At 43.7% G+C, this 27864-nt stretch overlaps 1 protein-coding gene across 7 annotated transcripts in view; it reads left to right on the plus strand.

Annotated features, from left to right (window-relative positions):
- Positions 1–966: 966 nt before the first annotated feature.
- ZNF609 (zinc finger protein 609) overlaps positions 967–27864 on the plus strand; it is a 131585-nt gene continuing 104687 nt past the window's right edge. For 5 of the 7 annotated variants that reach the window (XM_084816994.1, XM_084816996.1, XM_084816991.1 and 2 more), the window contains exon 1: positions 967–1185. The gene's annotated coding sequence lies outside the window, so the exon portion shown is untranslated. Of the gene's footprint in view, positions 1186–11173; positions 11329–27864 lie in introns of those variants that run through there. The other 2 variants (XM_084816992.1, XM_084816993.1) reach the window with 2 other exon arrangements.

Genomic DNA, 27864 nt, shown 5'->3' on the forward strand with positions numbered 1-27864 from the left:
GCACACAAGGTAAATCCAATGCACATTTACTCAGAAGTAAGTCCCATTATGTTCGGTCGGTCTTATTTTCTAGTAAGCGTGTTTAGGATTGCAGCTCCCACTCATTTCTATGAGATTAGGTTTCTAGGATTAGGTTCAGGTAATTATGCTTCTTGATATACTACCTCAGAATTTCCCCAAATCTGTAAAAACTTTAATTGTGTCACACAAACGTAGTTCCCCAGACGCTGCAATTTCCACTTCCTCCTTCCAGATTTCCTAAAACGATTTCGTTTTCTTCCGAAAGTGGAGTTTATCAGCTCTTCCTACCAAAGAAAGTGGCATTACACCGACCAAACAGGTCTATCGGGCAGGTAAGATCCAGAATCGGCTATATATCCATGTACAACTAGTAGTCACACAAAACTAAAAGGGCTCCAGTAAATGTGCACGCTTGGCATGCAGCAGCCCCACTCAGGATCCTGTCTGGAGCCTCTCCGGATCGCCCCTTCCGCCCTTCTCGGCAGAGCAATCCTACGCATGTGGACTCAAAAGCAAGCCAGCCCCGCTCATTTCAGTTGGATGTGCTTTCTAGTACGCGGGTTTTAAGACCGCAGGCGAGCCTTCCGCCTTGCAGCGCCACAGGGCTGCAAATCCTGCGCGCGCTGACTTGAGAGCAAGGCAACGCTCAGCGGGGCTTACTCCTGAGGAAACCCGCCTCGGCTTGGAGCGCGACTGAAGCGCCGCCGGGTCGTTCCCGCCCTCTCGTCTTCCCCTCCTGCAGGAGGAGCGTCGCCTCCCCGTTCCCCCCAATCCACCCTGGCCCAAGACTCCGGACTCCACGTTTTCTTTCGGTTCCCAGGAGGGGGCGGAGAGAACAAATCCTCCTCCCGGGTTTTCCCTCCCGCTCCCGGCTCCTGCCTCCGCGTTTTCCTCCCCCCCTCAGATCCGGGCTCCGAGCTCCACGCTCTTCAGAGCCTCCCCCCCCCCGCCTTTCGGGTGGCCGCGCTGAGGGAGGGCCGAGCGCGGACCGAGGACCCGGGAGCTCGGCCGCGGCGGCGCCGGGAGCGGCGCGCACACCTCCCCTTCTCCCCCGGCGGCGATGACGGGCCCGGGCCCTTGAGGCGGGGAGCGGCGAGGCGAGGCGAGGCAGCTCCATGGAGGCGGCGGCGGAGGGGCGCGCCCGGCGCGGGCCGGAACCTCTGGGTAAGTCTGAGGAGAAAAGGGAGCCGAGGGGGGAAGGGAGCGCGAGCGAGCGCGGCCGCGGCGTGCGTAGGGCCGGGGCGAGCGAGCGAGCGCGCCGGGGCTGGGCTCCTCATGGAGGCACGCTAGGCCCGGGCCTGGCTCCACGCCTCTTGACGGGCCGGAGGAGCGAAAGTCGCCCTCAGGGAGGCGCGCGCGGAGGACGACGAGACCCCCCCCCTCTCCCGTCCGAGCAGCTCGCGACCCCCGCTCAAGTACCTGCAGACGCGGCGGGGGAGGGGAAGGCGCCCCCTGCCCCCCTCCCGGGAGGGGAAGGCGCCCCCTGCCCCCCTCCCGGGAGGGGGTGATGGCCTTGCCTGCCCCCCCTTCTCCGCTGTGCCCCGCCGCCGCCCAAGACGGAGTCTCGGGCCAGGTGGGCTCGGTCTTCCCGCTCACACACAAAAGCCAAGCCGTGCCATGCACGCCCGGGTCCTGCGTGCAGCAGCGCAGCAGCCAGGCATGCGGCTGGTCCCGCAGGGAGAGAAAGAAACGCGCCGATTGTTCCTGCGCAGCTGCCTCACATCGGAGGTCGCCCGGTTCTGACGATTGCAGCAGGAACACGCAGCCTTGGAAGGCTGTTGCAGCAAGCACGCACGCGCCTACCTTTGTGGCGCCTTTAAAAAGCTAACAGATGGGTTGTGGCAGAAGCGTCCCCGGACTTGAGCGCCCACAGTGACACGGGACTGCCAGTGTCGGTGGCGGGTTCTTTTGTGCCCGAGTGTGGAGCCTTTGATGCTCAGAGGGCATGGTCAGGGTCACCACGGAGCGTTGCTTGAGGCCGCCAGGGTTTGCCAAGGGTGTGCGTAGTGGCATGTTTGGTTAAAAGCAGGTTTATGTGTTTGCGGACGTGTGTGCTGCGGTTCCTTGTCACTTGGGGGCGTTTCATACGTCACTGCGACCTCCACAGTTTCTTTGGGAGCGTTAAGGTCCACTCTTGGGCCTCAGCCAACGTCATTTGATGTGAACTGGCACCCCTGTGCGGGTCCATGTTATCCACATAACTGCTGTGTGTTTCGTGGCCCTGATGGCCCTTACAGCCTCTGCCAATGTAGGGGCAGTATGTAAAACAACTTCATGCAGGTGTTAGAGGCACCTTTTGCGTTGATCATTCATGTGTAGCCAGCCACAGGCTTGCCCCACACACTTCCTTGGTTGAGTGCCCAGGGTCTGTTAGGTGTGAACTGGCAGTTGATGACTCTTGGTTTGAACAAACCATTGGAAAGCATTGTGTCTGGGGTAATGCAAGGTGATATGAAAGTTCTGTCTATGGTGTTTCATTTGTCACTGCATTCATACAAATCACCATTTGATGGTGAAATCAGCAGGTGATGGTAAACCAGTCCAAAGTCTGTTCAGGTAGTCAGATAGGTAGTGTACACCTGTTAAGGTGTGTTGGGTACGATAAGGCTGTTTTGTGTGTTTCCTTGTGAACACCTGTCTTTGAGGAAGCAAGGTTGCTTCTGTTTTCTGTTCACTAATGGGTGTCATAAAGATACCTTACTTAGCTTGAGAGATAAGCCCAGATATGCTTGTCTATACCTGTGGGCCATGGGCAATGTAAATGATGGTCTTGTAAAACTTCTTGCCTGGAAGAAATTGTTACTTGTTCTGGGTGAGTGGTTAACTGTATGCCTGTACAGTGAAGCTATGCTGCTTTTTTCAGCTGTACAAAATCACAGTGTTCTCAATGATTTGCCTCACTGTGTAAAGTATATTTCAGTTGTGTTTTGAATGATGGTGCATTGAGAACACAGTATTCAAACCTGTCTTATCCCTCCAGTGCTTCTAGATGTTCTTGCTACTTTACATCTGATGGGCCTTGCTTCTTCTATCTCTGCCTCTGGGAAATGACAGCTCCTCAGCGGTGCCCTTGATGTGAAGAAGTGAAGGCCGCTTAGCAGTTGCTGACAGCTGTAGGAGGAAATGAATGGGCAGGTTGAAATATCCTGTACAAATTGAAGATGGTCTGGGTCTGATTGGTACTAGATGCTTGTATTTTTCTGCCTACGTTTGGGATTTATAATACTTGGGATAGTTATTTGACTTGTGCACAAATACATTCAGTCAGGGTTTGCATCCTCTCTGTAATAGCCACTGCTCTGTAAAAATTGTTTGATTTATGCTCTGCTTTATTTTGTGGGCTCAGCACAGGTGACAGCAAATCTTCTAAGTCCGTATGTATTGTGAACCCCTGAAAGGGATTCATAATATGTAGATGTTGCTGTAACGTTAACATTGGGAAGGAGTAACTATGACTGTCTCTAGCAAAACTACTTGTTCTCAAGCTAAATTTGTGGACTAGTTGGTTGTGATGTAGCTAAATTTGTGAAGTAGTTGGTAGGTAAAAACTTTTATTATCCTTCTGAGTTGTGTATACTTGTGTTCATAACGGATCTGAGGAACCATATTGCAAAGGTGTTTTATTTAGCCCAGTATCCTACCTCCGCAATTCTAAACATGTATCAGTGAATAAGCCCCATTCAATACAGTGGGACTTTCTCAGTAGATATAGGATTGCACTGTAAACTTCAAAACCATTTATTTGGACTTAAAATGTTCTTTGATCTCCTTTGGACTTAAAATTTTGGATTATGCACAAGTCTCAGTGCAAATCCCAGGGATTTTCTTTTTAAAAAGCCGCTGTACCAACTAGATTATATTTATTAATATTTTAAAAGCATCCTTAATATTTATGAAGTACACTGTTTTTGAACATTCATTCATGTGTGTTAACTAATTTGTTCTTAATAGGGTTTTTTTGCCCAGTTGTCTGGAGTTCAGATCAGGCCACTAGCATTATAACTTCAGGGGTATGCTGGAAATTTTCCTTAAAAAGGAAATTCACATTAATTCGTTACCTTCTAGTTTTCTGGTTTAAAAGCAGATGCTAGGGGATACAAATTGGTGTTGATAGATGATCAATTTTATATTTGAGTTCATAAATTTAGAATGCCATGTGACTGTGTGAAAGTTTCGCAAATTTGCTAGCTGAGATGAATCTTTGAGATCCTCCTGGTTTCAAGTCAGTTGTAAAGAATTCTATAGCTTTGTTTCTTGCAATATCCTCATTGTGTGAGATTAGAAATCACAGAGCTTGATGTCTAATGGCCCTACTGATTCTCTGGCAGGCTTCCATTTTCTAATAAATATGAAGGGTACTGTATCCTTTTAACAATGCAGTCTTTAGACAGCTTCATTTTTCTTGGCTATCTTTACTGTGGTTTTCCTCATTTAGATCATTTTCATGTGTGAAAGGATCACCATAGTTCTAGGTGCTTTTTTCTTACACTACTTTTGTTATTTTTGGATGCTTTTTGTCATCTTTTGGTAAGAAGTGTTAATGTGTGAATGTGGTTAGGTACAATGTGGTGTATGGTAACCAAATGTGAATGGATGTGTCTTCTGACTAAGAAATCTGAAATTCTAAGGGTGTTCAGTTGGTATCCTTTTGGGCTGGATTTGATTACTTTTGCCTCTATGATATGCATATAGTTTGGAGATGTGTGGCATTTAGTAGGTTGCAACTTCCCTTCTGAAATTTCCTGCTTTGTAAGTACATGTTTAAAAGCCTTATAAATTGGCATCAGATTCATATTCTTGAGAATTTATTTCTAATTTTTCAAATGCCTTTCTTCCTCTAATGCAGGGGTGGGCAACTTGTAGCCCTCCAGATGTTTGTCTGGAACTTCCATTAGTTCTAACCAGCATGGCCAATGGTGAGGGATGATGGGAGTTGCAGTCTAACATCTGGTTGGCTGCAGGTGGCCTACCCCTGCTCTAATTGTAGTAGAGGTAATGTTTGAAAGCATACAGGGTAGAGTCTGCAAATGCTCAAGTGTTAAAGAGGGTGGAAAATCAATACTTCGTGTGTGCGGCTTCCTGTCTCTCCAGATATTGTGTTCTGGCATCATACTACTTATTGCCAAGGCACTCTACATTTTGCAGAATCTTAGATACCTCTTTCAGAATAAAATGTGCAACTTAAGCAACTTTGTGCAAAGTAAGCAAATTCTAATTTGCTATGTTTCATTTTCAGGGCAAAAATAGTGCTCTGTTGGTGTGGGATCTATGGGTGGACTTGCTATGGGCAAGTCTGCCAATATTAGCTGGGGGAGATGCATAAGATGGTGGCTGTGTTTTCTGCCTGCATTGGTACCTGAGCTAAAAATGGAATTGGTTCCCAATTGTAAGTGATAGGGAGTATTGTTGGTCACCATAAGCTAATGTGCTTTTATTTAATAGGTACATTTTTATCTTGGTTTTCAATAATGATTTTTGAGATAGCTTACAGTTATAAGGAGGAAAACAATAAAATTTAAGAATAGCAGATAAAAACGATACAATAATGCAGCAAAAAAGCATTCCATAATACATTAAAAGTCCTGGGAAAATAAAGAGGTTTTCATTGGGTGACAAAATACATCTGATGGAGTGCCAGGAGAGCCTCCCGTGGGAAGAACATACCTGAGGTAGGGTGCCACAACCAAAACCTCGCCACCTGCCTGAGGTGGGAGCACTCTGAGGAGGGCCTTTGAAGAGGAGCTTCATGCACAGACAGGGTCATGTGGCATTAGGTGATCCTGTAGAGAGATTCATAGGTGAACTGGAAGTGTACCTGTGTTACTCAGTGGCAAATGATTTGTTGTTTGGATTATGTTGCTGTGTGCTTGTGGGCAAACATTCATCAGAAAGCCATGCTGAAATGTTTCTTTGTCACTTTTCACCTTTTGCTTCAGCAGGCTTGATCCTGTATATAATCAGCGTTGGGAGCTGGGTCTCAGTTAGGTTCTTAGCATAATGGGCCCTGGTATTGTTTGGAGAGTCTTCCTTGCACTTCAGAGTAGCGGCAGTGGAGCATACCTTCTGTCTCTGTACTGCTGGGGCTCTTGTAAACGTAGCATATTTTCGTTCCAGGTGAGCTGCTGCTGGAAAGTTATGAAAAGAGCTTTTCTTTTAAGGTGTCTGTCTGGCTTTATAAATGGCTTCAAGTTGATCACATGCATGCTCAGTGAGAGGGCAGGAGGCCCTCCTGTGACCCTTGTGGAGGCAGGTGGCAGTTTAACTAGGTTCATTTGCTTGTACCCACTGAGGAACAATAGTAGCTTGCTAAAGAGCAGTCTTCAGTGCTTATTCAGTGAAGTGGTGCAGGAAGCCTGGGGCCACAACCAAAACCTTGCCACCTGCCTGAGGTGGGAGCACTCTGAGGAGGGCCTCTGAAGGTGATTGCTTGGCTGCAATGGAGGCTGCTTTTGTTTGTTGGAAACCTTTTGGTGCACAGTAATACATGTTTCCTTTTGTTGCACTGCTTTCTCCATGAGCATTTCCATTTCTGAGAGAAATTTAGCACATCTTTGGAGACTCGCTGAAGGATCTGGATAGATATTTCTGAGCCCTTGAAATCCTGTGTTCAGAATTTATGCATAAGAGCTTTTTCCCACAAAAGTGCCTGAAGGCAGGCTCTTCTCCTGCACTTTGGTCTTTAGTATAATATACAATGAGTGATAGCTTCGGAATTATAAACAAAAGTAGCAGCTGTGTGACAAGATCTCTTAATGTGTTTTCTGTTGCTTGGGACCTCTGCTCAAGTGCTGCCCTTTTGAAAGTTGCACTGGGGAGACTATATAGTTCTCCAGTAATGCCGTTCAAGTGCAATCTCAGTAGGTAGTTACATTGCTGTGATTAGACCTAGCGTCTCACCCATGTAATATGCTGTTTCTGTGTATTTTTTTTTAAATCTGTTACCAACACTGTGGTGGTGGACTCAGGCTTCTGAGATCTGTATCAGTTGGGGATATCTTAGCAGCAACACAAAGAACAGTTTTGGAGGGGTTTGAACCCTCTGAGAAGCAGACTGATTTGGGTCTTAGATGCTGCTGATAAGGTTAAAAGGGGAGACACTTACAAAGGGGTAGTCTGGTTGAAATACCAGTTAAAAAGCCATTGTACATTTGGCGCTGCCTTGCCATTGGGCGCTTGGCTCTGCAGCAGTTCAATTCTGTAGCCAGGGCATACAGCTGAAGGTTTGGCTTTGTGCTTCCACGGCAACACACACTTTTCTTTCTGTGTTCCTTGTCACTAGGTTGTCAGATTCCCCTATGAACCTCCCTCCTTGCTGCAGAAGCAATCCATCCCTGCAGTCAGTGTTGATTCGCACTAGGAAATGTCACTGGGTTTCATGACATTCAGGGCAGTGTTTGTTCTGGACGGCACTGCCTGCTTTCCAAGGCTTTTCCTCTGAAACTCTCAAAGGGGTGGGTTAAGAGAAGCTGAATGAACGGAAAGAGATCCCAGAAGGTTTGGCAGGCCATTGTCCGATGACTAAGAGAGCAATCCTGTGTCCCCTAGGCGGTGTTTGGAGGAGCTAGGCTTTTTCAGTTTCCCAGCTCCAAGCTAGTAGACAGCACTAGAAGCTCATAGCTGGGAAACCGTGCTCCCTGCCCCTTTGTAGCTCGTGTGGAGAGAACTACGCCACCTCTGTGCTCATAGCTCATAACATGGAGCATGGAGGGGTGAAAATGGGGCATTCCTGGGGGCGAGGATGGGAGACCACAGAAACTGTTTCAGACAGCTTCCGATGTGGTCTCCAGGCCTGTTCTCGCCCCCTCCCCGAAGCCTCATTTAGACTCGCAAAAACGCGAGTCTAAGGCAAGGTGCAGGGCAGCTGCAACACAGAGGGAATCCTCTCCTCTGCGCTGCTTTCACCCTGCATTGGATAGGTGGTCGCTTTTGACTTCGGAGGAGGTCAGAGGCCCCTGTCTATCTCCATAGGATTACACCCTAAAGGGACCAGGCAGTTAAAGGACCCAATTGGCTTTGAGGGTTGAGTTTTGGCTTTTCTTGTGCTTGAAGTCTGTGATAGGTGTGCGTAAAAGCCTCTGCCTCTTCCAGCAAGTAAAGTTAAAATCTTGCATATATCAACTTTTTTCTTTTGACAGTAGAAAAGGCTATAGTGTTTAATGATACTTAAAATAAAAGCTGAAAACAGCAGTTGAAAACATAAAATACATGAAGTTAAAGACTCCCCGCACAAACTTTTACATAGTCTAATCATTTAGAAAGGTCAGCTTCAAAAATAGCTCTTCAAAAGTGGTCATACTCTGTACATTTTTCACATTCATTATTAATTTTTAAACACCTCTTAATTCCACCTTTGGAACTACTTGATGTATTGCTTTGTTACATGGAAATTACTAACTCAGGCACGCTGCAAGTTGGATACTTTTGCCATGATTTTTTTCTTAATGATTTAGGCTATCATACTGTTCTTTCCCAATCTTTTTTTTTTTTTTTTGCCCCTGGAAGGGGCTTTAGGATGCTGCTGTGCTACATGAAGGAAACCCGTATTCCACTTTCGGAATACACTATGAGTATTAAACAGTCAAACTTATTTCGTCTGCATATGTATTTAATAAGTGCAACATATTTCTTCATAATTTGGGTGGATGTTGCAGAATTCAGAATATTTTTGCTTAGGTGGAAAAAGGAGTATGGGCCTGGCATGGCAGACACATAGGAATAAAAGCTATGGGGAAGGGGCAGAAAGTGGTAAATGCACTCAAACCATGCTTCTAGGTACTGGATATCCTGCTCAGGTTTCCCTCATTTTCTTTATAAAATGGGGTAGGGAATGCATACCACAAATAATTGTGCTCTGTATAATAGGGAGTGGGGAAGAACTGAAGAAATACATTCATAAAACCCATGAAGAATGTGGTATGAAATATAGCTTATGTAGCTAGCTTAACATGTGCCAATGGCTGTCAAGTGTGGAAGCAGCCTGGAGACCTCATGTCTACCACTTTAACCTGTATTAACTATAGCTGTTTTCCAGCTGATAGTTGGGGATTCATATAAACTGAAGCCTGTAGGTATTTTCAGTGCAGAACAGAAGCATATGTGCCATGGACCATGTGTTTAATTCTAAATCCCGGTGAAGGCATTGGAAGTTCATGAGTTTGGCTTGCAGTGATGACTTTAGCTGTCCATTCGCTTTTAAAAATTGGATTAATTCCAATGCCAGCTACAGTTAGTGAACTCATGACCCCTTGCAGACAAAAAATCATTACATTCTAAATGGGCCTCTTCCTATTCAAACTAATATTTAGTTTTAATTCAGAGTTCACCTATAGACAATCCTTTAATAATGTTTGATTTCATTATGTGGTTCTCTTGTGTCTCTTCAGACAAATAAGCCTTTCTGTAGCAAACATTTACAGTGATCAAAACAAATTCCAAGCCCAGTCTTCTTATGTCTTGGACATCAGGCTTTTTTTTTTTTTTTTACTGTGGGCCATTCTGTTGCACCTATATGAAGAAAAGCTATTTGTGTTCTCAGTTGTTTATGATGTGCGAGCTACTTAACCCATGAATTAAATTATTGATGGTTTAGAACTCCTGGGTGAAAATCTTTTTATTAGTAAATGATCAAATAGTATAGGGGGACTCACTGCCAATTGTGATGTTCTGGCAGTATAAGCATTCTCTTGGTAATAACTGTGTAAAGACTAGAGCAGATATTTAGACAGGATATCACTGGTGTGTTATGCGTTCTCTCTATGGACATGATTAATTAGGCATCAGTTCTTTGAACCTCAGTGTAATGGGATGTGTGCACATGAAGATGATATACATATATTCTCTCAAAGTGGTGGGGTTCCATGCAAACATGGTAGGCAGGAATGGTGACTTCTTCCACCTGCCTAATGTGTAGAAAAACCAGGGGTACCTGGTGAACAGGAACTAGAGTCCTTTCCATCTCTGTTTTCTGTGTGGAGATGTTTGACTGTTCATAAATGCCTGGTTGTATAACTTCTGTTTGTTATATTTATAATACTGATGCCACAGGTGTTGCAGTTGTTGCTGGTATATGATTACAATTGTTGAATGTCTTCTGTGTTAAAAAGAATGGTGGTTAAAAACATCCTTCATTCTTTTTGTAAAAATCTCAAACACTTTTAAATGCCATGCATTTCTATGTTGCCCTCTTAAAAAAGAAGAGAGAAACATACATGTTGAATGTTATGCTTACTTCTTGAAAGCACTATTTCAGAGTGTATTCCAGTCCTCAGAATTAGCACAAGTCATTGGTATGGGAAATGTCTATATGGCCAGAGCAGTTTTTAATGAACTGGAAGAGGAACTGAGCTGCACTACCTTCCAGTGCATTATTTGGAAAAGAGAACCTTGTGCTACCCTCTGCGTAGCAAGAGTGCATAGGAACCTAGGAAGCTGCCTTAACTGAGTCAGACCATTAGTCCATCTAGCTCAGTATTGTTGACACTGACTGGCAGCAGCTCTCCAGGGTTTCAGACAGGTTTGTTTACTATCCCTACCCAGAGAAGCTGGGGATTGCACCTGGGACCCTCTGCGTGCAAAGCAGGTGCTGTACCACTGAGCTATGACATGTGCGACTCACATGGGCACATTTTCGTATTTCAAAGCATAATATATGAAGCAGCTATGGGGCATCTTAAGCCAGTCCTCCCCAACGTGGTGCCCTCCAGATATTTCAGACTACAAAGTCCATCGGCCCAGGCAAGCATAGCCAGTTATCAGGGGTGATGGGTATTGTAGTCAAACAACATTGGTGGGGGCAGGTTGGGGTAGGCTTTCTTAAGCTATTGTGCAGGTCTTGCCCTTCCCAGTCCCCAGCTCCAGGAGTTGTTGAATCCAGATTAGAGGATTGTTTCAACACTGCAGTGCGGGTGGACCTGCTGTTCCAGGGTGAAAGCATAACATGTACTTTTCCATTCCAGTTTCCAGGCTCTTACCAATGACAGCAGAAGAAAGATCGCAAGTGGAGGTAAACATTCTGCTGCTGCATGCAAAGCCCCATCTAGCTCCAGCATGCCTTGCTTAATTAGTTATTGAGCGAATGGAACTGAAGCCATTAGCCAATAAAGCAACAGACCCTTCATGTGTAGAATCTGATAATTTTTTGTCTCCGCTGAAGGCAGCAAGGCTTCCAGAGCTGCCCATTTGTGATCTCCCTGGGGAGGCCTTCGATCTGGCCTGTCTGCTGCTCAACCGCAGTGGGGCCCATGATGGAGGAAACAAGCCACGAAGCGGACAGTCTGCAGTGACCTGTTTGAGGTTCCAGACCATGAGGTCAGTGTAGAGGTCACTCTCCCGGCAGTCTTGGGCTCTTGTTTTACAGCTGCCCCCCACTGAACCTGGCCTCTCTTGTTTGCTTCCCCAAAGGTGGAAGTTATGGGTGTTGCTCATAGCGTATTTGGATTGATTCAGTTATTTAGCTTTCCTTTGCCACAGATGCTTCGAAGTTGGTAATGTTTTTGTTTTGTTTTTTTAAAGAAGTCCTCTGTAATAATTGCTTTTCCCAGGTTGCTCATTGGTCTGGAACTGGCATTTACCTTCAAATCCCACAACTGCATGAAGCGGCCACATGGAATACTAGAATTAGAGCTGGTTCAAATTGTTCCCAAATCTCAACACTGCTCTTCATCCCCATCTTTCTCAACCCGCCCCTCTTATTTCAGTAGTGGGAGCTGAAATAATCTTGGAACAAGTCTTGTTTTACACAAATGGACAGAGCTAGTTTTGTAGCGCAGTCTTGCTGAATGTTCTTTGTATCCACCCAAGATAGATAGCAGAGGTTTGCTGCTCAGTCTAGGAAAGGATTTATTGAAGATAGTGAATCATTTTGAGACTAGGCTTTATAATTCTGTGTTTTTTGAAAAGCTTGGAGCAACGCCTCTGAGCCATGTCAACAATAGAATGAGGCTGCAGTGCTAAGCACACACCAGGGAATAAGCCCCATAAAGCTCAGTGGGGCTCATTTTTGAGTAAACATGCTTAGGGTTGTACTCTTAATGCAACTGAATACTGATCAACACCCTAGCACCTCTGAGTAGTGATCTGTGAGTTTGGCCCTCTTGTATGGCAGATTAGATATTACCTAGGGTCTGCAATATTAGCAGGCACAGTATAACCACAGCCTGGCTAGGTCATTGAGACTGGTCATTCTGGAGACCACTCCCAGGCTGTTCTATGGACTTACATAGGAGCCAAGAGTTTTGCCTACTGTTCCTGCCTTCTGCTCTGCATGCTAGGCAGTTTAAGCATGTTTTATTGAAAGGCCAGAATGCCCAAGTTTGAGCCCTCCCTTGCATGCATTGCAGTGTGGTTATGGATTATATTGCTTAATGCATTAGGAAAAAAGTGCAGCAAAAACTACTTACGCTAAGATTCCAGTCACACATGAATGCTTTACAGTCCTTCATTCTAATGCTGAGCTGACATTATGCTGCTGGCACTTGTATCAGAAGTTTGAGAAAGAGGGTAAAAAATGCATGTCACACTGTGCCAGTGGTGGGTCATTTATTTTGCAAGGCACACAAAACAGCTTACGGGACCAGCTTTGATAGAACAGTGGACTATTTTTGGAGGAACATGGTAACTTCCTACTCATATCCCATACAGCTTAAGAACATAACAGCTATACTGGATCAGATGAAGGGTCCATCTAGTCCAGCATTCTGTTCACACAGTGGCCGACCAGCTGCTGACCAAGAACCCACAAGCAAGGCATGAACACAACAGCACCTTCCTGCTCATGTTCCCTAGCAACTGGTGTACATAGGTTCACTGCCTTTGGTACTGGAGGGAGCACATAGCCATCAGGACTAGTAGCCATTGATAGCCTTTTCCTCCAGGAATTTGTCCAACCCCCTTTGAAAGTCATTCAAATTGGTGGCCATCACTACATCCTGTGGTAGCGAACAGTAGGCAAAACTGAGGGATTGGATAATTCCTGCTCCCTCAGTTTATGGGTCAGCTGCCTTGTAGTATTTGCACAAGTGGGAGGGATTGGGAGGATGAAGCTGTTGACTATGCAGCACAAAGACTGACTAGAATTCCTCATTCGGAAATGTTCACGGAGGGGGTTTACTTGGTAGAATAATTTGAGACATTTTTTCATCAGAGTAAATGTGACTTGGCAAATGGAGACACCCTGAAGATCAGCGTTGGTCTCATGGACAGCATAAATTGGTAACAATAATGTTAGCTGTTCATGTTTTACAGGGCTGACCATCTTCACATGGGTCTGGAATACTTCTTTAGACTTCTTGCAAAGACTGTTTAGGCAGAACCTGAACAGTAAAGATCTTCCTGTGTAGCTTTCATAGCATAATATGTAAGGACTTGGCAACAAAATGTTGCAGTGTATCCCTAGCTTCTAACAAGTGCTCCTGTTCAGGGCTTCAGCCAGCTTGAAACAAGAGTCTTGTAGTGCTGTTTGGGGCTTGCTGCTGACACTTTTTTTCTTCTTGCTCAAGATTAAGGCTGGCTGCCAGCCCCAAACATGAGTTGTGTTTATATATGTGAGATTGAGAGAGAGATGGGGTGTGTGTGTGTGTGTGTGTGTGTGTGATAGTAGCATGTGGAGGAGAGTGGTTTTTGCCTTGTTTTAATTTCATGGTTCACATTCCCCAATTCTAATGCTCACCTCCAGGTTACTGTAAATGATTAGGCTCAAACAGGCCAATTCAACCCTCCCTCCCCTCCACTAACACCTTCAACATTCTCTGCTCCCACTTAATGGTTAGACTTGCACAGTCTATCTGGCTTCCAGTTGTTGTAGGCCCTTTTTCTCTCTCCCAGAGTGGAAATGAGAGCTGCCCATACAAAACGATGGCGAAATCCAAGATTTTAGTATAGCTCTGATTAAATAGTGGTATGTTCTCCACCAAGCAAAGGCACAGGAGTTCCTGTCCTTGGCGTTCAGTATAAACCCAGATGTTCCCTATCCAGACCTTGACCTGAAATACTCTGTTTTTTACACTGCAATGCTATACATGACTGTCCTATTGGAACGCAGTGGGCCTTACTACCAGGCAGGTGGTAAGGATTTCAGTCTTAATTTCTATGTCCTCAACATTCCATAGGTCCTGGAAGCTCACAGGGTTGGGTTCTTCTAACTTTTAAAAATTTATTTTAATCACAAATCCTTATTTCTTTATACTGTGTCCCGAGTATGTAGAAGCTACTACCTTATTTTTGGGTGGCTTTGTTTCACGCCCACCTGAGTTTGCTATTAGAAGGAATGATGATGAAAAATGTGGCATTACTGATGAAGAGCTTCATTGTGCTGCTATATCATCTTTATTTTTCATTGTTCTTGATTACCATTGATGCCATTCATTCTGTAGTTACCGCAGTACTGCTTAGATATGACCCAGGTACAGATCGTGTTGACAGTTCATGACAGAATTTGCCATGGAATTGTCTTGTAGTAACTACAGTTATACTCTGTAATTGTAAATGTATAGCTTAAATTCTGCTTGGTATTGAATTAATCCCAAATAGCTAAGCTGTCTTTAACTATATGTTAACTTTACTGTCAATACAAATCTCTGAACTTCTACGTAAAGCTGCAAATGAAATGTAAGAGACAATTAATATGGTGCATAGGAACTTTGGGCTAAAAGAGAGGGCTTTATTGAAGTAAAATCCAGAGCTAAATAATTTTATAAAATCTTGCAACAACTTTCTGCGAAGGAAATAAATTGAGTATTGAATAAGTGGTGGGAGACCCAAGATGGTGATACATGAAGCAGATGGAAAGGGAACATTTTATCTGTCTTCCAGCTATTTAATTTCAGAAATACCAAGATGGGCCCATCTCAGGGACACCTTATTGGAGGGAGTGTTACCATGTCTGCTATGGGCACTTGGAGACCAAGCAGTATGAATGGAAGGGAGGGGAAAGGAAATAATTAGGAATGGGGAACGTAAGAAGAGTCCTGCTGGATCAGACCAAAGATCCCTCTAGCCTAACTACCAGCATCCTGATTTCCACAGTGGTCAACCAGATTCTTCTGGGAAGCTCACAAAGCAGTGCATGAAGGCAATAGACCTCCTCTCTGTCCTCCAGTGACTAGTATTCAGCGGCATGCTGTCTCTGAACCTGGAAATTCCATTTAGCCTACATGGCTAATAGGGTTTCATGCAGTTATGCCAGGCTCTGTTTGTGGCCTCATTTGGAGTATTCTGTTCAGTTTTGATTCTGACTGGAACAACTACAAAAGAGCAACTGGGATTGTACTAGCGTGGAAGAATGGAGAAATCTGCCATTTGAGACGTCAGTCGTAAAGAAGGGTCTGTTCAGCATGGCAAAAGAAGTTAAAAGGGAATGCAGTTGTTTCATTTTAGAGGTCCAAGGCCATTCATACAGTAGAAGGGGAAGAGTTACTTAGGTCAAGGAAGAACATAAAAATAAGGAGATTGGAAATAGTGTATATTCCTTGTTGTGAAAAATGTGATGCTATTGTCTAGGAACTTTATTCCCCCCCCCTTTCAGACCCAGACAGGGCTGTTGCATAAACAGTTATGCTGCCACAAAAGAAAATGCTACTGACTAGGAATTTAAAATATGTTTCCAGTTATGGTCACCAGAACAAATGGGCACACATCTTTGAACAAATTTGAACTGAAAGCAAAACACAAACCCCTTCTCTAATAGGTGATTAGAGAAACAGTGTGGAGTAGTGGCTAGAGTGTTGGACTGGAGTCGGGAGATCTGAGTTCTAATCCCCACTTGGCCATGGAAGCTCATTGGGTAATGTTGGGCCAGTCACAGACTCTCAGCCCAACCTACCTCACATGGGTGGTTGTTGTGAGGACGAAATGGAGAGGAGTATGTATGCTGCCTTGGGTTCCTTAAGGAGAAAAAGGGCGGGATATAAGTGTTATAAATAAACATTTAAAACACTCTTGGAAATGGTGTACAATAGTTTAAAGACATATAATCCAGAGTACTACTTGCAGCTATAAATATACATCCATTGATACTCAAAAAGATGTGCTAATGGATTTTAATTCTATAGTAGTTTCCCTAAAACACCAGAGGCAGTATAGAACAGAACTGAGGTGTGTACACTTAAGATATGTGATGAGTTTAATCAGGTGCCTTAACTGGAGCCTGTCGGGGCCTTGAAAGATTTGTTTTCTTCCTTTCAGGAATCAGATTGCCTGGTGACTTATACAGTTAAAACTCCTTTTGAGGTATATGGCCTATGTTGCTTGTTTCGACCATATCGTTGCCATATTGGGGCTTTTGTGGCATTGTACCTTCTTCCCTCCTGCTGCTTGAACACTATGATTAGCATGTACCCATTTGTAGCATGGATGAAGTCGCAATGTTTGCGAACCGCCCAGAGAGCTTCGGCTATTGGGCGGTATAGAAATTAAAAAATAAATAAATTTTGGTTGTGCATTGCTCCCAAATCTGGTTAAATTACAGCATCCATAAAAATAAAGGTGATTCTTACAGGCTGATCGAGATTTTATTGTGGATCACAGAGTGAGATTAAAAATTAGTCCTACTCTGAAGTCCTTTAGGTTCTTGGTCTCTCCTTTTTCTTTGCTGTAACTGAACATTGTTGCAGAGAGCTGTTGGAACCCAGAAATGGAGCTGATAGTTAAGTCAGTTTTTGGCTTTTGATTGTTTCATCTTAAGCACCAGTTCATAGTATGTGTAATAGATAGTTGCGTTAGAAGAATGATAACCTTGACACTAAATAAAGTTGTCTATTCATGGCTTAAAACTGTTCTCTGTGGTTCTCCCCCACATCTGTTGTACACCAAAGAGATTAGCACAAATTGTGAGTAGAATAAAATCTCCTGCTCTGATTATGTTTACCCGTTTGATATATTTATTGGTCAAGTGAGGTAAAGAAGAATGTCTCATGTAGGACTTTCATATGTAAAATGTGTGTGTGAATTGTCACAGGGTTCCAAATATAGCTCATGGTCAGACATGTCAACCACAGGATACAGTCTTTAAAGCTAAAACCTTCTCACAGATGGGGTGGCACAGCATGCTGAGACCTTGTAGTCTTTGTAGAATGCACTGCCATATTGCAGGAGATGGACTGTTTTATTTCAACCCTGAGTGATACAGTGGCTCCATTAGCTGCAATTTTCTCAATATTTGCTGGGCAGACATTGCCCATAGTCTGTATCCCGATTAGATGAATAGAAAATGATACAGAAGTCCCTCAGTTCATATTTTGGAGAATTCTCGTTTTAGACCCTTAGCTATTTGCTTCAACCTTGCTTGCGCTGTGTGTTGCAACATTTTAGATAACAGCTGTGCATCAGTATTGTAAACATGACCCTGGTGGGGGTGGGCAGGTTCTAATAGCACATTTTTGTTGTCTGATATGGTCTGCCTAGAATAGGGAAAAATTCCCCTCCTCCCGGTGCTAGCAGACAGTTCCTTGAACTGAAAGCTGTGAGTTAGGAAGCTCCTTTGTGCAGATTTCTCCGTCTCCTCTTCTGGCTGCCAGCTGGCTTTCATTCAACATTGTTTTCATCATTGGAGAGAGAGTGAGGGAGAGAGCAACATCTTTAAAAGAAAGCTACAAAAAGACATGGGAGTTGCTTTAAAAAAATCCAGGCTAAACAAGGCAGCTGGAGGGAGCACAGCTCTGTAGTGTGAGGAGCTAAGAGTGCTGCAGCTTCCTCTGCAAAGCAAGATGTATCCCCCCCGCCCGAGTTTCTTCAGTTGTAAAAAGGAAACAAAAAAAGATCCTGTGTAGAGGTAGTGTATAGAGGAAAGCTGTGGGCTGGCTGCCAGCAAGAGATGGCGGGAGGAGTGGCTCCAGAACACAGCAGCTGCTCATGTTTCCACACTGATCTCTGGAAAAGTGGGCTTTAAAGGGGCCAGATGGGGTTAACAGAGCTGGGTCCTGGGCTACAGAGAGAGATTCTGGGCCAATCCCAGGTAGGATCATCTATATTTGTCTGACTGAGACATTGCTGCTTAAAACTTGCCCTGTTCTGCTCCAATTGCTATGATTGTTTCTGACTTATTTTCCCGGGGGCTGCCTAGAGCCAGAGGGCACATATGCTATCTTGGCCGGGTCCCAGGAAGGCTGAGCAGTTATCTGAAATCCTTTTAGCTTTGCCATGCTCTACAGCAGCAGTTGCCTGGTGCTGGAGATTTTCCACTGTTTCTGCTGTTCCTCAGTGCAGGCATTCCTGAAAGTTAATCAGGGTGAAAATTGCAGTCAGTCATGTCTGGAAGCAACCAGAGGCTAATCCCAGAGCTCTGCGGATTTTAACACAGGGGTAGGAGACATTCTCTTTGTATGCAGCTGAACTGCTAGTGGGATCAATTCACCTCTGGGTGTGAAATCATTCCCAATTAGGTTTTCTTTGCTTCTTGTTTCACTGCAAAAGGTCATAAGTAAAGGAGGCTGTTGTGACTAGCTTGAGAGCAACATTGTGTGTTAAGGCACAAGATCCGTTGTGCAGTAGTTTCTTGAGTGTTGCCTGGTGAGATTTGTTAGATTTCGATAAGGGCTGCAAGTTCAAAATGAACTTTCAGGTTGGTCTCTAATGACATTGCTCCTCCTCAGAACATAGATATGGTTTATAGAGGTTGTAGCCCTTAATGGAGCTGAATTATTTATGTCTGGCACTACATGTGTGCCATGTTCCCAAGTGAGAAGCTGTCTCCCTTAGTAGTTCTGTTCCAGGACTTCTCTTAGAATTCCTTGTTGGAAGATTGCCAGCTGGACAAGTGAATGCATGCATTTTCTGTTTTGTATGGGAGAACTTTGTGTGGCAGGGAGGAAATCGAGAGGGACTTATGTGCTCAGATTGTTTTTTTCCATCTGGTTTTCATAGCTTCCTGGTTTCTAGATGCGTATGGGTAGTATCCAGCATTAGTCCTACTTAGAGTAGATCCAAAGAAATGAATGGACCTTAGTCATAACTAACAAGTGTCATTCATTTCTGTGGGTCTACTGTAAATAGGATTAACATTGGATACTACCCTTTATTTGTACTCTATTTAATGGATGCTCTGTTGGGGCAGTGTGTGCCAGGACCTGAAGGCTGAGCTAATTGCATAAAATAGAACAGGTTGTTCCAGCGATTTGTTTAAGTCTACAGTGTGGGGATTTGGTTAGCTATATGTTCCACTTGTAATTTCAAATAAAGCTACATACGGATTTGTAGTATACAAAAGCTGAACTTCTAAATTTATTATGAAGATGGCTGCATGCAGGGTTTGTGCTTCTTTGGTCAATTCTGACTCATGGAACTTGACTCTGGCATAATGCATTTGCTGTGAAGCAAGATAATTTTTTTTATAGGACTTGTTATCCCATGAAATATTCTGTTTTGTTTACAGACTTTTTCTCCTTACATTTGAAGGCAGATTTTATCTCCAGTTAGAAATGTGGTGAAGGTGGTCTTAGTCAAAGCCTCTCTATCTTGGCTGTAAAAGTTTCATCTTTTTTCCACTGTGACGAGTTTACAAGACGCTTGCAGAAATTCTGCTGTTATGAGTTTGCAAGTCATTTTGAGAATAAAATTACTCACCTTCATGAAAACTTGAATGCTGCTATTGATGCAGTGTCTGAGGTGTCCAGTGCACCATCTTATCCTGTTTTGTGAGATCAGTTTCTGGAGGCTGGGAATGTGGACAAAAAACTTGCATCTGTACGACCCCGCTACATGCTCTCTCGACTCTTACCTTTCATGGCTTCTTCAAGCTAGCCGTGGGGAATTGTCACCAGATGGATCAAGGGAGTGGAGAATGCACCACTGTGTGATGGTGTGGTCCCTACTGCCTTGAAGGAGGCAGTGGTGTGACCACTCCTGAAAAATCCTCCCTTCACCCAGAGAGACCCATGCCAACTATTGTCCAGTCACAAATACCTCCTTTCTAGATAAGATGCTCAAGAGAGTGGTGGTGTCTCAGCTGCAGGCGCTCTTGGATTAAATTGATTATCTGGATCCATTTCAGATAGGGTTCAGGTCCAGTTTTGGGACAGAATCAGCCTTGGTTGACCCGATAGATGACCTTCTTCGGGGGAGGGACAGGGGGAGAGTGTCCCTGTTACTACTTCTTGATCTTTCAGTGGCTTTTGATACTGTTGACGATGGTATCATCCTGGACTGTCTCCGTGAGTTGGGAGTTGCAGGCACTGTCTTACAGTGGTTTGGCTTTTACTTGCAGGGTTGGTTCCAGAGAGTAACGTGGGGTGACTATGCTTTGGTAGTTGAACTGTGGGGTGCCACAGGAGGTGGTGTCACTGTCTTGTCCCCATTGTTATTTAATGTCTATATGAAGCTGTTCAGAGTGGTCATTATAAAATTTGGGTCATCCAAATGCTGCTGACACTCAGCTCTGTTTCTCTGTGACATCTGAATCAGGTGAGGCCATGCACATTCTGAACTGGTGCTCAGATGAGGGCTAACAAACTGAAACTAAATCCTGATAAGACAGACACCCTATGGGTGGGTGGTCCAAGATTTGGGCTGCTTGCCTGTTCAGAATGAGGCTGCACTCCCTCTGAAGGAGCAGGTATGTAGTTTGGGGGTGCTCCTAGATCCATCTTTGTCACTGCAGGCCCAGGTGACCTCAATGGCTCAGAGCACCCATTACCACCTTCGATTAGTGCACCAGTTGTGCCCGTTCTTGGATAGGGACTACCTAGTCACAGTGATCCATGCACTGGTAACTTCATGATTAGACAACTGAAATGCGTTCTGTGTGGGGCTGCCCTTGTACATGGTTCGGAAGCTGCAGCTAGTACAGAGTGCAGCAGCAAGGGTGCTTACTGGGACACCTAGTTATGTTCACATAACACCTGTGTTAAAAGAACTGCACTGGCTGCCTATTAGCTACCGAGCCATATTCAAAGTTATCTTGTTGACATACAAAGCCCAGGTATCCTGGCCCAAATACTTGGGACCAGGCTACCTAGCATCCTGCCTTCCCCTATATATACACCCAGCTCACTGTTAAGATCTTCAGAGGGGGCCTTGCTGGCTGTTCCACAACCCACAGAATTTTGCCATGTAATATCTCAAAGGTGGACCTTTTTTTGGTGGCAACTCCCACCCTCTGGAAAACGCTCCCCTCAGTAGTTCAGGTGGCAGAAAAATGTATGCTTCAAATGCCTCCTGAAAATTCACTTGTTCACCCAGGCCTTCTATGGCTTGTAAAGAATTGCAGTTGATCATATGCTGCTCCATTTTACTGCTTTTTGTATTGTTTCTGTGTTATTGTAGTTCTTAAATTGTTTTTAATAGTATATTTTAAATACATTTGTTGTAGTTGAAATTGTTTTTAATAATGTTTTAATACCTTATTTAAATGTGATTTTTAAATATTTGCATGTGAACCATTTGGAGATTTTTAATATTAAATGGTATATAAGTATTAATAAATAATACATAATAAACGTTGCCTGCTGCATTTCTTTTGGTTAAGAGATGGTAACATACCAGATCGAAATACCTTGTGTTTTACATGGGCATGGATTGCTTGAATCCCACATATGCCATCTAGGACTCAGGAAGAGCAAGATACAAATTCTTTAAATATTAATAAATGGCATAATGTAGAACTGCACAAGCAAGAAGACAGCCACCTGCTCTCAAGGAGATTATAGTCTAAATTGGGGGTGGGATTAAGACAGAAAAGAGTAGCAAGGGATGAATGCGATCAAATGCAGTTTCATGTACTTAACCTGGGTTACAGTTTGGTTGAGGATTAAGGGGTTAAATAGTGATGAAAGTGGAGTTGAGATGGTTTTTATTTGATTGCAGTAAAGTCTTATCAAAATGAGCAGCATTGCCTGCAGGCTGCTGCTATGGTCAAATTAAACAACTACTGTTAAATAGTACACTTAAATACTGATATCTGGTTAAAGGAGATGACCTGAGAAAATAATGTACAGTTGGTCATAATATATTAATGGAAGAATGGGAAACTGGTGAAAAGATCTAAAATCTTAAAGAGAATTTTTGTAAGATGATGTATAGATGGTATATGTCACTGTGTAAACTGTCTAAAATGTATAAGGGTGTTTCTGGAAAATGCTGGAGATGTGAAGACCAAGATGGAACATTTTATCATCTATGGTGGACTTGTAAAAAAGCTAAAACATTTTGGAAATGAATACAGTCTCTAGTTCAAAGAATATTAAAGACTACTATAGAATTAAAGCCAGAGACTTTTTTACTGACACTAATGGACAAACATGTAAAAGAGAAGGGGGAACCCTCTTTCTCTATATGATAACGGCTGCAAGGTTATTGTATGCACGAAAGTGGAAGAACGAAACAATACCAACTGCGAATGAGTGGGTCACGAAAATGATGGAGCTGGCAGAGATGGCAAAATTTACTATTATAATTAAAGAAGGATTAATAATTATATTTATGTCAGAATGGAGACCTTTCTTAGAATTTGTACAAGAAATAGAAAATATGATAGCTACGTATGTGGATTCTGATCTTTGATATGGTCAACTCTCTTTTTTCTTTGTTAAAAATTAGGAGAGAAATGAGATAATGTCTGTGAATTCAGTGTATGATATACAACTAAGATAAGCAGAGAACAATAATAAGCATTTGTTGTGTAAGGGGAGCCGATGGTAGATACCTTATAATCTTAGATGTATTTTCGTGTATCCCTGTGTGTTGTTGTAATGATGTGTATTGTGTGTCTATGTTCCCTCCTTTTAAAATAAAAATTTAACTATTAATCAAGAGAAAATAATGTACAAAAACAGTCATGAGTGTCTAAATATTTGTCACCTCAAGCATTTGTCGAGGCTGTAGCCTAATGGGTGTTAGTCTGCCTTGACGCTATGAAAGTTCTGGATCAAGGCAGTCTCTAGGTGATATTTGTGGCTGAGGTCACCTGGCAATTGCTGGAGAACAGCAGCAGAAACGAGTTCTAAAATCAATTCTAGGGCTTCAGTTCTACAGGCACTGCACCCTCAGAACAGTGTTTGAAGCTATCCCATAGTAGTTACCATAGCCTTTCCCTCCCCTCCCGGATTATAGCCACAGCATTGTGTTGTGTCCCCTTCATTCCAAGGCGTGGCCATCCATGTGTCTGCTGAGACCATCCAACGCTTGCTCTTCCCCTTTCAATGTACACACTTGGAAGGCCATGCCTTGGAGTGACTGGCCACAGTATTGTGCAGTGGGGGCCACCTGGTGCTGGAAAAGAGTCCTATGGTAGTTTCTATGGGACAGCTTTGCACGCTGTTCAATGTATGCAAGACCAACATGATTGCACCCTTTTGTCACCTTATAATTTGTTCAGTCGTGTCCGACTCTTCGTGACCCCATGGACCATAGCACGCCAGGCCTTCCTGTCCTCCGCTCTCTCCCGGAGCATGCTCAAGTCCATATTCATTGCATCAGTGATGCTATCTAGCCATCTCATCCTCTGCTGTCCCCTTCTCCTTTTGCCTTCAGTCTTCCCAACATCAGGGTCTTTTCCAGGGAGTTTTCTCTTCACATTAGGTGGCCAAAATATTTGAGCTTCAGCTTCAGGATCTGTCCTTCCAATGAGCACTCAGGGTTGATTTCCTTTGGGATTGACTGATTTGACCTCCTTGCAGTCCAGGGGACTCGTCAGAGTCTTCTCCAGCACCACAGTTCGAAAGCATAAATTCTTCGGCGCTCAGCCTTCCTTATAGGCCAGCTCTCACAGCCATACATTACTACTGGGAAAACCATAGCTTTGATTAGACGGACCTTTGCTGGCAAGGTGATGTCTCTGCTTCTTACTATGCTGTCTAGGTTTGCCATAGCTTTCATCCCAAGGAGCAAGTGTCTTTTAATTTCATGGCTACAGTCACTGTCTGCGGTGATCTTGGAGCCCAAGAAAATAAAATCTGTCACTGCTTCCATTTCTTCCCCTTCTATATGCCAGGAAGTGATGGGGCCAGATGCCATGATCTTCACTTTTTTAATGTTGAGTTTCAAACCAGCTTTTGCACTTTGCTCTTTCACCTTCAACAAGAGGCTCTTTAGATCCTCTTTGCTTTCTGCCATTAGGGTGGTATCATCTGCGTATCTGAGGTTGTTGATAATTCTCCCGGCAATCTTAATTCCGACCTGTGATTCATCCAACCCGCCGTTTCTCATGATGTACTCTGCATATAAGTTAAATAAGCAGGACGACAATATGCAGCGTTGTCGTACTCCTTTCCCAATTTTGAACCACTCGGTTGTTCCATGTCTGGTTCTTACTGTTGCTCCTTGACCCTCGTACAGGTTTCTCAGGAGACAGGTAAGGTGGTCTGGTACCCCCATCTCTTTCAGAATTTGCCACAGTTTGTTGTGATCCACACAATCAAAGGCTTTAGCGTAGTCAATGAAGCAGAAATAGACGTTTTTCTGGAATTCTCTTGCTTTCTCCATGATGCAGCGAACGTTGGCGATTTGATCTCTAGTTCCTCTGCCTCTTCGAAACCCAGCTTGTACTTCCGGTAGTTCTCGGTTCTCATACTGCTGAAGCCTAGCTTGTAGGATTTTGAGCATCACCTTGCTGGCATGTGAATTGAGCGCAATTGTACGGTAGTTTGAACACTCTTTGGCGTTGCCCTTCTTTGGAATTAGAATGTAAACTGACTTTTTCCAGTCTTGTGGCCACTGTTGAGTGTTCCAAATGTGTTGGCATATTGAGTGCAGCACTTTAACAGCATCATCTTTTAGGATTTTAAATAGCTCAGCTGGAAGACTGTCATCTCCGCTAGCTTTGTTGTTAGTAATGCTTCCTAAGGCCCACTTGACTTCACTCTCTAGGATGTCCGGCTCAAGTTCAGTGACCGCACTATCATGGCTATCAAGACATTCAGATCTTTCCTGTATAGTTCTTCTGTGTATTCTTTCCACCTCTTCTTATTCTCATCTGCTTCAGTTAGGTCCCTGCCTTCTTTGTCCTCTGTCATGCCCGTCTTTGCACAAAACGTTCCCTTGAGATCTCCGATTTTCTTGAAGAGATCTCTAGTCTTTCCCATTCTGTTGTTTTCCTCGATTTCTTTGCATTGTTCATTTAAGAAGGCCTTCTTGTCTCTCCTTGGTATTCTCTGGAACTCTGCATTCAGTTGGATATATCTTCCCCTTTCTCCCTTGCTTTTCACTTCCCTTCACACAGCTTGTGTGTTGTGAGCCACAGTCAGCTCCAGGTCTTGTTTTTACTGACTGTATATAGCTTCTCCATCTTTGGCTGCAAAGGACATAATCAATCTGATTTTGATATTGACCATCTGGTGATGTCCATGTGTAGAGTCGCCTCTTGTGCTGTTGGAAAAGAGTGTTTGCTATGATCAGCGTGTTCTCTTGGCAAAACTCTATGAGCCTTTGTCCTGCTTCATTTTGTACACCAAGGCCATGCTTGCCTGTTATCCCGGTGATTTCTTGACTTCCTATTTTAGCATTCCAATCCCCTATGATGAAGAGGACATCTTTTTTGGGTGTTAGTTCTAGAAGGTGTTGTAGGTCTTCATAGAACCGATCAACCTCAGCTTCTTCGGCCTCAGTGGTTGGGGCATAGACTTGAATTACTGTGATGTTGAATGGTTTGCCTTGAATTCGTACTGAGATCATTCTATCGTTTTTGAGATTGTACCCCAGTACTGCTTTTCCCACCCTTTTGTTGACTATGAGTGCTACTCCATTTCTTCTAAGGGATTCTTGCCCACAGTAGTAGATATGATGGTCACCTGAATTAAATTCGCCCATGCCTGTCCATTTTAGTTCACTGATTCCCAAGATGTTGCTGTTCAATCTTGCCATCTCATGTTTGACCACCTCGAGCTTACTTTGATTCATTGATCTGACATTCCAGGTTCCTAAACAATATTGTTCTTTACAGCATTGGATTTTCTTTTCACCACCAGACACATCCGCAGCTGAGTGTCCTTTCGGCTTTGGCCCAGCCACTTCCCTCTTTCTGACGCTACTTGGAAATACCCTCTGCTCTTCCCCAGTAGTATATTGGACACCTTCCGACCTGAGGGGCTCATCTTCTGGCATCATTTCTTTTAGCCTTGTGATACGTTCCATGGGGTTTTCTTGGCAAGGATACTGGAGTGGGTTGCCATTTCCTTCTCCAGTGGACCACATTTTGTCAGAACTCTCTGCCATGACCTGTCCCTCTTGGGTGGCCCTGCACGGCATAACTTATGGCTTCATTGAGTTACGCAAGCCCCTTCGCCACAACAAGGCAGTGATCCATGAAGGAGCACCTTATAATAGTTTATATTATTTTGGGCAATAGTGTTAAGTTTGTGTGGTTGAGCTGTTTCACCACTAGTTTGAGGTGAATATGAGAATCCTGTTTTAAGTCTAGTCTCCTGTTTAATTTGAATAAAGAAAATGCAAGTAACTTTAGATGTGTGCAAAATATTAGATAAAGCAAATGTGTGCTTCTGTTGCTGAATAATTCTAGATATTAGTTTTCTGGTAATCAGCTTGAGGTGTTTAAATACCTTAAGATCTGCTTTAGATAATATTTGTAATTCGAAGTGCAGTTATGAAATTCTTAAAAGTAAGACTTGCACTAAACACCAATTTGAACTTTGATTACAATGTGCCATTTTTCTGAAGTGGGTGTATGTGTGTGTTTGCCCTGTTTGTCATCTTGTCCAAGACCATCCTGGCAAAGTATAGAAACAGATTATCTAATCATACTTTATAGCAAGGACTAAAATGCAGATTTTGAAACTCTGAAGAGTTACCTGCCATTTCTCAGTATGACTCAATATTGTAAAATAACTTCAGGTCCCAATGTCCAGTTCTAGATTCATTAGAAAGCTGTATACTTCTCTTAGTATTAAAACCAGTACCTCCTAGAACCAGAGTAGGCTTTATGAGTTGAAAGAATGTGCTAAATGTGGAAGGTGATGATTTGGCTAACGTGGTTTAGGGGTAACTGTTTACAAAGGCCCTAGTAGAGCAATTGTGAAATGTCCTAATAGATAAATGATGGTGGGTTTGGCCTTAATCTAAGTGAACACTACCTTGAGCAGGCATCCTTAAGCAAAATTCCCGTTCCCAAATGTCTTTTCATATGGCAGAAATTTTCTGTTAAGCATTACAGTTCCTATTTCAATCTCTTCAAGAGAAAAGGGATCTCAGGAGGCTGTTGATGCTCAAGGAGCTCTTGGTGTGTGCAAGCTAGGGGGTTCCTGTTCTTTTGACTGGGACATGGCTCTGTCCTTTCTCCAAAGTAGTCTGAGCAGGAGGGAGGCTGCCAATGATCTCAGCTGGAGGAATAAAGGCCCAGTGACAATATCTAACAAGTCAACCAAACAGAATGTTCCAAGGAGGTAGGTAGCACTAAGCTATATGCTAGAAGAGGGAGGGAGACTGTAGCATTTCAAGGCTGTTCCTGATTCCACAGTTGCATGTAACATTCTCCTGATCATGCACTTTCTCAACCATAAGATAAGAAGTCACTGTTTTGCTTTGGTTTTTTGACTTCCCGCTTACATGCCAATCCTTGGCTCATGGGGTTAAAAATCTACATAATGATCTGTCAGGAAGCAGATTGTTAGCAGCACGGAACCAGAGATTCTGTAGGGAGTGCATGGAAAATAGTGTGGCTACTGTAGCCTGCTAGATGAATTAATACTTGGCATTATATAGTGTACCTGTCTCTAGATGTACAGTGTCAAGCTGCGTTTTTGTCTCCTGCCATAATGGAATTGTAAAAAAGCAAAAGCAAAAAGCCCTTTTATAAAAACAGTACTGGCTTTAAGTGTTTCCCATATGTAACAATGCAGATCATCAGTCTCCTGTGCTCAGCATGGAAGAGCAGGAGGTAATAACACTTAAAGAAGAGCCACAGCC

The sequence above is a fragment of the Heloderma suspectum genome, chromosome 11 (genome assembly GCF_057233095.1).
Source record: "Heloderma suspectum isolate Gila_16-S chromosome 11, 16-S_ref, whole genome shotgun sequence".
NCBI lineage: Eukaryota > Metazoa > Chordata > Lepidosauria > Squamata > Helodermatidae > Heloderma > Heloderma suspectum.